A 13099-nucleotide genomic window follows, 5' to 3' on the forward strand; every position below is an offset into this window, starting at 1 on the left:
GCTCGCTGCCCTGCTGTCATGCCTGTTATAATCACCCATTATAGCTCCGCTCCTATGCATTAAACCGCTATGGTCATGAATAAGACCGTTAACCCTTCCCGGCATGTTATAAATAAACCTATACCCACCTCTTTGTCACTTTCCTCTAACTCTTTTCTATTATTTGCAGGTAAACAGTTTCTGCAGGACTTTTTCTTATTCGCTCAGTCTGTTACCAGAATTGCTTTTCCTTCTGTTTGCCAGCATGGCCCCAAAAGGGAAAGCTAAAAAGAAGAGTGCAGAGGAAAGCACTGTCACTCCAACTCAGCTCGACCTTGACCATGTTCCTCTTGTAGACTCACTATTCAAAATTGCAGAAGCCAAATGTGAGTTCGATTTCTATGAACTGCACTTGTGGCTCAAACAGAATTACCTTGACAAGCAAGATCCAATTAGGTTTTGGGAATCCCTATTACCTTTCTTTAGTTTCCCAAAAACACATGAGTTCCCTGACCTTATTACCTAGTGTCAAGCCAAATATGACCCTGTGAAAAGAGCAGTCATGGCTCAGAATGGAGACATTCTGATAACCATCTCTGCTGAAACCATAAATCAGATGCTCCTAATCCCCCAATTTGACTCCCTCACTCATTTTTCACTAGCAACACTTATGGATCTGTACCATAAGTTAACCTTTCCACAGAGAGCCCAAATTTTTGAAATCTTTTTACCCGAGGATGCAAAATTACCTAAAAGAAATCCACCCTACTCATCTTCCATGTTTCCTGAAGCCTCCAGACATTGCATTTCTCTGATTTCCTACTTATTAGGGTATCCATATGACCAGTCTGTTGATGAGACTATCCTTGGTTTCCTTTCCATTTTTAACAAAGATCAGCAACCAACATTCATGTATAATTACAACCAATTCTTGGCTGATAATATACATGAACAATTCATGAACTTTACTGTACAAGGAGTGTTCAGTTACAGTTCTGTAATTGTCCACATGTTTCTTTTTCAGCAGGGTGATCTTTTGCCTATCAAACTCAGCAAGCAGGATGAACAAGGAGTGAATCAATCAGTGATTCATTGGACATAAATAGTCAGGACAACTTCTACCACCTCCTCATTTTCAAAATTTGTAGATACATTCATACATCCAGTGGCACAGCTCCTCAACAATCAGACAGAGCCAAGGATTGGAGATGAAATTAAAAGGATTTTACACTTAAGTGAGCAGACCAAAATTGATGACTGTTATTTATACCAGAACTACACTGAGATAAGAGTATATGGTTCTGAGCTTGCACCATATAAGCTGCCCAAATATGTTCCTATGAGAATCTTTTCTCTGGAATATATTAGGCAGATGATCCACATGGATGACCTACACTTTGTGTCAGGCAAAAGGAAGTCTCAATTCAAGATTAAAGCACAGATTGGATCATTTATTTGCAACACCAGATCAGTTGGTGTTGAGGTAGATACATTGTTAAGGAAGATGAATTTCTAGCCCAGTTTCACTTGGTCCTATGATCCTTTTGGCATTATTTCTGCTTTGAGAGTTAATTTCAAGATGACTCCTTATAATCATACTCCAAGGCCAGAAATAGAAAAATTCATGAATCAAGAACAATGGGTTGATGGGACCCTTCAAGAGGCAGATGAACAGGTCGTTTCTAACTCCACTGAACAAACTCCAGTTGCTCAGAGCAAGCAACAGAAAAGGCTAAGAGAGGAGACTTCATCTACTGAAGATATCATGAAAGGATTCATTTTTCAACAAAAGAAGCCAAAGGTTGGTCTGGTCACATCAGCAGAAGAAACTCAACCAGTGATAATTGATCTTGGAGATCCAGAAGTGTCTACATCAGCAGGAGTTAGTGCTTCAACCACTCCTCCCACAACTAGTGTTTCAACCACTCCTCCTACAACTTCACCTTCTAGAGAGCCTCTAGAAATTATTCAGTCCATAGGAACTAGTTCTTCAGATGATCATAATATATTTTCAAGGTTCCTTGAGATCAAATAGAAAAATGAGACTTTAAAGTCCAATGTGTACAACCAATTCTGGAAACAAACTTCAACTTCCCAGCATAGGCTTCTTTCTGCTTTTGATAGTGAGAAAGGCAGAATGCAAATGGCATTCTTACAAGCCCAGATTCCATTTCCTAAATCACCATCAGATTATAAAAAGACTGTGTTTTCATTTGATACCAGTCAAATTCATCCAATTGACCAGATGGATATGCATAGACAGACTGGTGAGATGTTGTTTTCTACTATGACAACTACAACTATGTCTCTTTCTAAACTTAGGACTACCCTATCTAATGTTCAGTCTCAGCTTAAGTTAGAAAAGATTTCTTCTTTAGCCAAAGACAACAGAATAAAATCATTGGAGGATTTTGTAATTAAAGTGGGATATGATCCCAAAGATGTAAAAGCTGCAGAGCTACTCCTAAAAAAGAAAGATGCAGACATTGCTGCATTGAAGAAACAGTTGAAGCTGCCTTCAACAGAGGATCCTTTAACAAAGGATATAGTAGAAAATGAACAGCAAAAAGAGGATACGCTCAAGCTTATCATTGAGCAAAATATACAGTTGAAGAAAATGGAAGAGCAGATTAAAGAGTTATTAAAAGAGAAGGAAGCAGCACAACTTGCCATGGTTCCAATCACAACAATCCCAATAGTAGTTGCAGGCACAGAGCCTAGTTCATCATCAACAACCATTGAGTCTACATCAACAGCAGCTGATCCAACCAGATTATCACATGAATTGGCCATACAAAAACAGGAAAACGAGAAATTACTGCAGAAATTCCAAAATCTAGAGTTGCAAAAAGTAAAAAATGATACTTTGTATGTGCAGGAAATGCAAAAGACCCACAAATTGGAACTTAAAATCCAGAAGTTGGAGAGTGAGTCCCTAATGGAAGATACTTTGGCCCATGCCAAGGAAAATATCTAGACAAAAATCAGCCAATCCATGACAGAGGTATGGCCATCCATACAGATTATTTTTGAGCAGCAAGAACTCATCACTAGATGCAGAGCAGTGATAGAAGAACAGAAAGAAGCCTTGAAGACCAAGCCAATAGAAGCCACAAATATGATCAAAGTATTAAATTCAAAAAGCAGAGAAGAACTAGAAGAAATAAACATTTCTGACAGAACAACTACCATCTTAGAAATTAAGAAGGTATTACAAAAAAGGAATTTGATCAATCAATTAGAAACTAAATGTCAAACCTTGGATATTTCTGTCAAAATATTTCATTCAAAGTTTAATGTCTTAAATCAGAAAGGACTGCCAGGATTGGTAGGTTTGAATGATAAATTGATTAAATTAGAAGATTATTGCAAGGAATTGTATACTATTGCAGTGGACAGAACCAAATTTGCAGGAGTCAAAGGACAGATAACAGGGAAGGCTTTTCTGGAAGCCTTGGAGTTTGATTTAACCATCATGCATGAAATTAAACATTTATTTCTCACCAAGCCCAATTTCGAGAGGTACACAAAGGTGGATGAAACATTTAGAAAGATGGTGAATGTGCAAATCCCAAGTGAAGAAAGATGGGATCAATTGTGTGAAACAATTTAGTAATTTCTCATTCTAACAGCATGACAACTCATCAGTATTTTCAGGCCAGATCATCAACAGATTCCCAAAGGATAGAGCCACCTCTTCAGCAGTTTCTCGGTTCCTATTATATTGATCTATTTTTGTAATTTTGTACTATTTTGGTATGCCATTCCAAACAGATTGTAGATCTTTTGCAAATTTTGTATAAATAACTCCTCCTTTGAGTTATTATGGGTTGAACCCTTGAACAAGCTATCAAGCAGATTTGTACTAAGCTGGAGCATTTTTTGGAATAATAAAAGATTTTGGATTTACCTCATATGGTCTGTTTCTCAGTGAGTTGTGTTTCATATTGTTTATTCATTATGTTTTCTTCATATAAATTAAGTCTTTTGCAGTTATCTGATTCAAAATTTAACTGAGTTTCAGTCTCATTTTGGATCCTCTGTGAAGTTGTGATTTAAATAAGAGAATAATTTACAGAACTGTTTGTTATTGTAAGTTCCTCTTTATAAATAAATTACATCAAATCTCTGTAATAGTTTAATTATATTTTGTTAATTAAGTAAACATTGTTTTCTTAATTTCTTCTTATAACTAGTTAAGTATTCAGTTTGAATATAAAATCAATTATACTTCTCCATGCTCAACTTTTCCATCACATTAAAATCAAATTAACTATGTGTAGTTAAAGAACAACCTTTTATTTTACTTGGAAATCTATCTAAGTTTTGAAGCACCTGTTTATAAAATTGTTCACTGGTCATCCAATCATTAAAAACAACAAAACATTATAGATGCTTTGGCATAACTAATTGACCTAGAGTTATCTCAAAGGACAACAGGGAGCATGGTCAGTATACAATGTTCATATTTAGTAGATCAGATCTACAGTGCTCATCTCTACAAAGAGAGAGAGAAGTCTTCATTCAACATTGGTCAACCCTTTGCCCTTGATGTCAAAGGGGGAGAGTAGCTTGGTGTTTGGAGAAGAATGCTTGGAGAGAAGCTTGGTGTGCTTACAAATGTCTTTGCAGGTATTTACAGGTGATGGTGACCAAACACCAAAGTGGTTGCCATCAAGTCCAAAGGGGGAGATTGTTGGCATTATGACTAATGTGTTGTCCTTGATGGCAACCTACTTGATAAAGATGTCAACATTATGGTAGTAGGATGATTATACAGGCTGGTACAAATGTGACAGAGAAAATGAACAAAGGAATACCAGTTCAGAGACAAAAGAATGATAAACGTGAAGTTTGGGAAAGTATACGTGGGTCTTGTGAAGAAAGATCGTGTACATATGCAGGTATGGTGAAGCAAAGTCGCGTACATATTTGCACCATGGTAATTGGAATAACAGGGGTCTTTACCATGGTATTGGCCCATAGTAATGAGCACGACAACGAATATTTGATCCTGTCAAAGAATACCATCGACATTACTAAGGGATTGGCCTAAGGTATTGGCTAAGGCTTAAACTATACAAGGAGATGGAGATCAAAGTGTTTAGTGTGCAATGGGTTATTGATGAATGATTTGATCTGAAATAATTGGGCACCAAGGAGCTTGGAGGAGTCTCAGATCTGATAGATCTAAAAGTATAATAGAGACTAATGAATATGCTTGCTTGATCTTTTATGATTATGACTAATAATGATAGATTTGTGGTGGTAATGATACTCTGATACGAATGTTTGACAGTAAGGTTTGTGGAGTGTGTGTTGTGGTTGCAGCGAAGGAAAGATTTAGTGAATATGGATCTATACGTGGGTTTGTCTTTGAGATGTCGTGTACATACACGGATTTGCTTATGGGTAGTTGTGTATACATTTTGCGAAAGTTCAGAATCTGTATGCAGGTGTCAAACATGAGAAGCGTGGACATATGTGGATGTGTTTTGTAAAAGGTGCGTATATCTGCTAGGGTTTTGCAGTATGAACTGTTGATGATGTTTGATCAGTTCTGTTATGTTTGCTGCTGTCTGTCGATGAAGTCTCTCTTATGATAATTTGTGTTTGATAGTACTGGTTGGGTTGAACTGATTATGGTATGGAATGTTGACTTGTGATGATATTGCTACATGGTGATTCGTATTTGGTTCAGTGATTTGTTATGGTTTCAGTATGCGATTTAGTGATTTATTCATTGTGACAGTGATTCAAATTAAGTTATTAGTATTTTGAGATCTATACGTAGGTAGTGTTCAAGGGAAGTGCGTACATACGTGGGTATGATTTAGAACACTAGCATATACCTTCTGACATATGATTGATCAGGGTTTGTAGTGACAGGGTTTGATTTTTGTGATGAACAGTATATGGTCTGGTATTCTTATGTATGGATGTGCATTGATATGATCTGATATGGAGTGATTTGTGTTGATTTCTAGTAGCATCAGATGTGCTCTAAGCCTCAAAATTTGTAGGGAGGTTAAGACACATGTATTCCACAATACCCAAAAATCGTTTTGGGAAATTCCACCCGGAGAAGGTTTTATTAAAATAATTAATTATTTTTAATGGGTGCCTAAGTCTAAACTTAAGAAATTAAAATAATTAAAGGGTATTAATCAAACTGAGGGTGAAACTTCTAGAAAAAGACAAGATCGAGTCCAAATAATGTAAGCCATTGATTACTCAACTGGAGGAAAGAAGGATTTCGATGGGCATTTGGAAAACACATTGAGCAAGAGATCAGAGATCAAATTTCTAAAGAGAGCAGCACAACAATTGCCAGAGAGAGATTCAAAGTGATTTCTTGTAGTGAGGGGCAGGGATAGTATCCGGAGGGAAGTTTTCCTGGACCAGAGAGTACAAGGCAGAGAGGGCAGAGAGACGTCCAGAGAGGCTGACACAGGGCCACGCAGAGCTATGCTATGGCAACACAGAGCTTCAGAGGGAGATCGAAATTCTGCTGAGGAAGTCGAGTTATAGAGCCAAAAGTCGGGGTTTGAGATCAGGAGGCCTGAGAGTTGAAGCTTCCAGCCAACAGAGGATCAGAAAGAGGTGCAGTGCAGTCCCAACTACAGTGATGTAGAACTGCGAAGAGGCTCATCTCCAGTGCAGATCAGTGCCGGTTCTTCCAGTGACAGGGTGAGATCATCTCACTATTATTTTTGCCCAGTTTCTCTCTGTATCAGATAGCCAGTTGGGCATCCAATGAATTGTACTAAGATTTACTACTGCTTAATAATACAAACCTTCAGTTGCTGCACCGGTTTTCCCACAATGGGTTTTTCCGGGGAAATTTGTCCAAAAATAACGGTGTAATGTGTTGTGTATTTCTTTCTTGCTCAGTTTCTTGTTTCCACATATAATTTTAATTGGTGAAGGCTGCAGTGTATTAGTTTGGGTATTTGCTGTAGGATGTAGTAAATAATTTGTTCAACAATTAACAAATAGAAGAAACTTAATCAATTGATGCAGTAGAAATTTGGACTTCCAAACTTTCACAATTTGATCTATCTGCATTGGTTGATTAAAATTGATTTGTTGTTTTAGTTAGTTTAGTGATTGAGTGATTTGATACAGTGATTGGTTTTATAATTATTATTTGATATTGGGCTTAAATGATGGAAGTGATTCCAGTCTGAAAATATGATGAAAAGTGGCCTACAGGTTTGATGTTATGAGTTAGGTAGATCCAGTATGAAATATTATGAAACGTGGTCCACAGAGGCGCTGAGGGTTGGAGCCTTCAGTGAGGGAGTCAAAGCTTCCATCCAGTGGTAGTTGATAAATATGATTAGGGGGTTGGAGCTCCCTTTTGGTGGGTGCCGGTAACAAGATCAGGGGGTTGGAGCTCCCTTCCAGTGGGCGCTGGAGAACGAGAGAAGGTTATAACCTTTTGTGGGTGGGTGCTTGCGCGCTGGTATGAGTTTGCGCCATACAAGATTGTAAGATGTTTTCCCTTTATAATAAAAGATGAAGGCAAAGACGACGACAACGATGGTTTTCTCCCACATTGGGTTTCCACCTAAAATATTGGTGTCCTCATGTGTTGTTGTGTTTCTTATGTGTGATGGTTTATTCTACTCTTACTGCTCATGGATAATGCTTAATTAATGTTTAATGAAGTAATGATGCACTGGTTCAAATAAATGAAAAGTTAGTTAACTGGGTATACGTTGTTTGTCTTCATCATATTCGCGTACATATGCTGGTTTACTTAATGACAGTAGCATACAGAAATTTGAATAAGAAATTGAAAGGTTTAAGTGAGTTTAAAAATAATGATTCACCCCCCCTCTCAGTATTTTTCCCAACACATGATGTGAATGATATAGTAGTGAATACCCCCTTAAGGTTGGGCAGTTCATCTTCCACCGAGGGTTGGGACAATCATGGGTTCTTTAATGATGCACGGGGCCAATTTAGAGGTCCATAAGAACTAGGGTGATTGCCATAATGACAGGGGTAGAGCTCATGTTTGGCTTTTGCCCACGTGCTAAATTTGTATGTCTCGACCATCTTTTGCATTTTATGGTACATTTCCTGTTGAGAGTGGCTAAATTGTGCTTTTTACTTTGTTTTTAGCTTCATCAACCTCTGGGGCATCGTTCCAGACCCGACCCAAAGTGTGAACAAGGGGAGGGGGGGAGGCTAACTCCTTGTGGACCCAATGGACAAATGTGGACCCGAATAGGAAATATGTGAAAAGGGGTTATAATGAGCTTAAGGGGAGTGATGTATGTAGTGTTGGGAAGCGAGACCACACAACCAAAATAGGGATTTCCCATGTAGTGGCACTCCTAAAGCTAATAGCCAATAAAGGAGATCCCACGGGACTAGGATACAAGGTTAACCACCTAGTTGGACAGAGGGGACAAGAGTACAAACCAAGCCAATTCATTATGTCGAATCCCACCACTAATCCATGTTAGTTTTTGTAGTATCGGATGGTGTTCTAGTCTCGACAGTTGTCAGAGAGGCTAAGAAACACTAGGACTCCGTAACCCATAAAAGGTTTAAGGAAAATCCACCTATAAATGCCTTAATTAAGTTAACTAATCAGTAATTAAATTTTTCCTAAGTCTAACTTAGGGAAAATGATTAATTAACAACAATTATTTGAGAAGGTGAGATTTCTCTAGAAACTCACACAGATCAACTAGGAAATGATCTCAACCATTGATTAAGTTTTAATCTTGGCCTTTGGAGTCCCAACTAGAGGTTATAAGAAAAAGTCAATGTGTAGATGAAGGAACACACTTGAGATCGATTTCCTTGGGTAGTTCGATTTTCCAGAGAGCAACATTCTGCCGGAAGAGTTCGAGCCAAAGAGGAGATGCAAAGACAGAGGGGTAGAGACAATGAGTTCGAAGGAAGTCTTCCAGTTTCAGAGAGTTAGCTATAGGAGGGCCGAGTTTCCTCATTGAAGCTGCGTAGTGCTGGCACAAAAGCTTCAGAGGTAGAGTTCGATTTGGCCAGTCAGAGGGTCGATTTAGTTGCTGGAGATCAGGAGAATTTCCGGAGAGGGCCAACGAGTCATTCTTAGAGGTCGAGTTGGGTAGACAACTTGATCAGTGACAATTTCTAGGCAGAGCATACGAGTTCTTGTGCAGAAGTGATGGAAACACTGACATAAGGGTTTCATGGAGCCCAATATTTGCCAGTTTTGGAGCTAGATTAGTGCCGGGTGAGACAAAATTTGTCTCACTAATTTTTGTGGCCAGTTTCTTCTATAGAGGATTGCCAGTTTGGGCATCCAGTTGTACTCAAAATTTTCTCACTGCTGATTAATAATAAAAACCCTCAACTACTGCATTGGTTTTCCCACATTAGGTTTTTCTGGGGACTTTTGTCCAAAAACAATGGTGTTATATTTTGTGTGTGTGCGCCAATATTTTCTTAGTTTCCAATTTATCTTCCGCAATGTTTATTTTGGTGAAAATTGCAGTTGTGAATTATTCGCTGTTTGCCATAGCAAATAAACCGTTGATTAATTTACAGTTAGAAGAATAATTTCTAGTTGCTGCAATAGTTGAAATTTTTATAATCCATGCCCATAAGTTTCCGTGATAAGTAAGCAAAAATACCCTACTACATAATGAAAGCCATACCTTCGGGGTTGGAAGGCCCACCTTCAAACATATCATCATGATAGATGGGCGAGGGTGCATAATGGCCGACTCGAGTGACGGAGATGGTGGCACATTGAACTATCTGGTGGCTACAAGTGGTTGTTGGCTGTCGGCTAAGGACCATCTAGGAGAAAACAATTCTCCTATGGGTGTCACCCACAAGTGGTGGGTAACATCCGGCTCAACTGGGACATGATCTCTCAGTAGAGTGCACGAACGTACTCGAACGGAGAGGTCATGAGAACACCAACAATCTCTTGGGACCATAGACCTGTTACCTGCACATCAAAGACTAAGCACACGGGGAAACGTGTTTTTGGTGGTGTCCCATGATCACCCATGCTTATGTTAGGCCATAAAAATCAATAGGAAGTAAGATTTATTCTAAATGCAGTTTTAATATAAATGCATCTAATCTAACATGATAAAAGAGTATGATGTTAGTTCTAATGCAAAGGTCGATATGCAATGCATCCTACCCTAACATGCACATTATTTCAGGCAAAGATTAAATGTGACCATAGAGCCAGTGCAACCGACATATCATTAGATCAATATAAATGTGCCTGTTTATATGATTACTCATGCAATAAATTCAAAAGCCAACATAGAAACAATGACATGGAGGATGATGTGGGTGGGAGGCGGGAAAATAAGACACCCATATGAGTTGGAAAGGAGTCCTAGATGAGGGGAAAGACACCAACTTGGAGGCTCAGAGCCTTTCCTGCAAACACAGAATGGAAGAATGAATGACCAAACTCTAGAATTTCCCATCACGATCATTGTTTCTAACATTATGCTTTATGGTCACCACAAAATCATGACGGGATGGAAAATGGGACCTAGGAGATGGAGGGGCACACCAAACACATTTCTTGATTTTATTGTCATGTTGGAAAGGGGCAATGATTGTGTGCTTATAATCTTGAGGGTATGATTGGGAAGAAGGGATACATCTAACAAGTGGCTCTTCCTCAATACCATACTCAAGAGGGGGAAGGGGTTTATCAATATTAGAGGTGACACGAGAAAGGGCGAAGCAAGGGCTCATGGATAATGTAGCTATGTTTTTTAGGATCTTGGAGAAGGCAAGGGAAAGAAGGGCCCTTGTCAGTATTATTATAGGTATCATAAATGGGGTCAATCATTTCCATCAGACCCTCTTCATGCATGGGAAGATAATGACCTTCCCTCTCAGAGGTGTGAATAAGTACATTAATGTGAGTAGTGTTATGAAGAAAGGGACAATTGATTTCAACCTCGTTGTCAATTTCATGGATAGGGTCACTTCTAAAACGATGGTTACCAACTTCCCATTTACCCTCAGTGATGCATAAGAAATCAGAAATAGTAACCTCACATGGAGCTACAATATCCACAGCTTCTAACACCCTCTCTTGAGTAAGAAGTTCTATTTCATGGTGCCTATCCTTACGGGCTTGAGTGGGGATTTCATCTATGCTATGTTTATCCTTGATTCCCAAATCTACGACCCGAAGATCCTCCATGGGTTCTTCATTTTCTTGGTCATCATGATTTTCCTCGGAATCATTCCATTCTTCTACATACCCCTTATTCTCATGAGGGTCTTCCACTTTTGAGTTTTCTTTAGGATTATCCCAATCATCAAATTCATTGGCTCTTATGGGATGATCTTGTTGTGAATTGTAATATCTTTCGTTGACAAGCTCAATCAGGATATTGAAAGCACAGGCATAGTGAGCAAATTCAAGAAGACGATTAGGATCTTTCTCATAAGCTCATTTTACTAAGTAAAGCTCATTTAACTAAGTAGAGCTCCTTGCTTTGCCTACTACAATATTTGAGTATAAAATCTCTATCCATGTTCTCCATCAAATATTCATAAAACTCAACACATTGATCCATAGTGCTTTGCAGTTCTTGAAAGTCTTGAAAATTGAGTTTTATCAAAGGAGAACCAACCGTATTCTCTTCTTGAAAATAAGCCATTTTTCATAATTTTGCATATAATACTAGAATGGAGTTGCCAGGTTGAATCTAAATGCCTTTGATAGATGCTTGCTTCACCCTACAAGAACTAACCTTGAGGTTCAGTGAAGAACTAGAGCTTCGTTCTTCCAATGGAGTCGCCAATAATGATTTGTCTATATTGTCCTATGGGGAACAAGACACATGTCTCACCTCCTCGTCAACGACACCAAAAATGATACCGCTCAATCTAGCAGGGGTCTTAGGAGGGGTTCTAAAGGGGCAACTACTACGACAAGTGGTAACAATGGGATAAGGACCCACTGTCACCTCAGTTGATGTTCCCTGCTCTTACAGACTTTCACCGATGGGAGGAGTTCTAGTATAAGGAAATCATTAGGAATGATGAATCAATGATAGGATAGGTAGTAATTTCGAGCGCCCATTCACAAGAGAGACTCAAATAATGGGGCTTGCTTGCTTTAGAAGCAATGTGAAGGGCTCTCTAAGAAATGCCCAAGGGAGGCTTAGACCTAGGGATTAGGGGCATTCCTTGATGCAGGAGCATTCAGCTCAGCAATTTCATTACATTTTAGTTAACTTAGGGGGTCTTGTGTTTTCAAGGAAGTTGGATTCCTATGTATGTAATTATTAATGTTTTGAGTGATTAGAATAGGAATTAATTAGATATTGTGAGGATATTTGTAAATGCTCTCGAATGTAGGAGAACATGAGTGATGATGAGTGATGACGAGAGAGTTGGAAATCAATTATAAGTCTTAGACTAGAAAGTGGTGTCATGATTCGTGGAACTAGAGAGGATTCTTAGGGATTACTAGAGTTAAAAGTGGACTTAGAGGATATTTAGGATTTAGTTCAACAGATTAAGGATCTGAACCAGAATTGGTTAAACAGAACCTTTTGTATAAATGTAAGCCTAAAAGGCATAGTAGAGAGGTAGAGGTAGAGAGTCAGCAGTCAGTCAGTCAGAGTCAGTCAGTCAGTTAAGCCTACGGGCAAGGGAAGGAAAGGCCACTAATATAGAAGATCAGGCTGAGGAAGAAATTCCTATGTAAATGTTTGTTATTTAATACAGATAACTCGATTCTGAGTTCGTGTGATGTGTTGAGTAATTGAATTATAAGTTGTGTGTGATCTAGAGTAATTCTGCGTAACATAGGTTGCAGGTGTGCAGAACCAGAGAAGAGGTGCAGAGAGGAGTGTGTTACGTGGTTGCGCACACACAGTAGTGGAGAGAACCTTCACAGCGAAGGTGAAGGAAGCATAAAGGCGCGAGCAGAGATCGAGATCAGAAGAAGTGAAGATCATGAGGCGAAGACAAATACACAGGCAAAAAGCGAACGAATGAGCTATTACACAGTAAGAGACAAAAGAATGTAGCAGCGGAGCACAGTCGTTGGATCAATCAGATCAACGAACGAGGTTGTGTGCGATAGGCGGCTAGGATTAAGTCACGTAAAATAAAG

At 38.9% G+C, this 13099-nt stretch overlaps 1 protein-coding gene across 2 annotated transcripts in view; it reads left to right on the forward strand.

Annotated features, from left to right (window-relative positions):
• The window catches only part of LOC149153464 (uncharacterized), a 371159-nt gene that overhangs the window by 67830 nt on the left and 290230 nt on the right, over positions 1 to 13099 (forward strand). The window lies entirely within an intron of this gene.

This window comes from Pinus tabuliformis, chromosome 9 (genome assembly GCF_031772625.1).
Source record: "Pinus tabuliformis cultivar Carrire ecotype Pingquan chromosome 9, CPIR1, whole genome shotgun sequence".
Lineage (NCBI taxonomy): Eukaryota > Viridiplantae > Streptophyta > Pinopsida > Pinales > Pinaceae > Pinus > Pinus tabuliformis.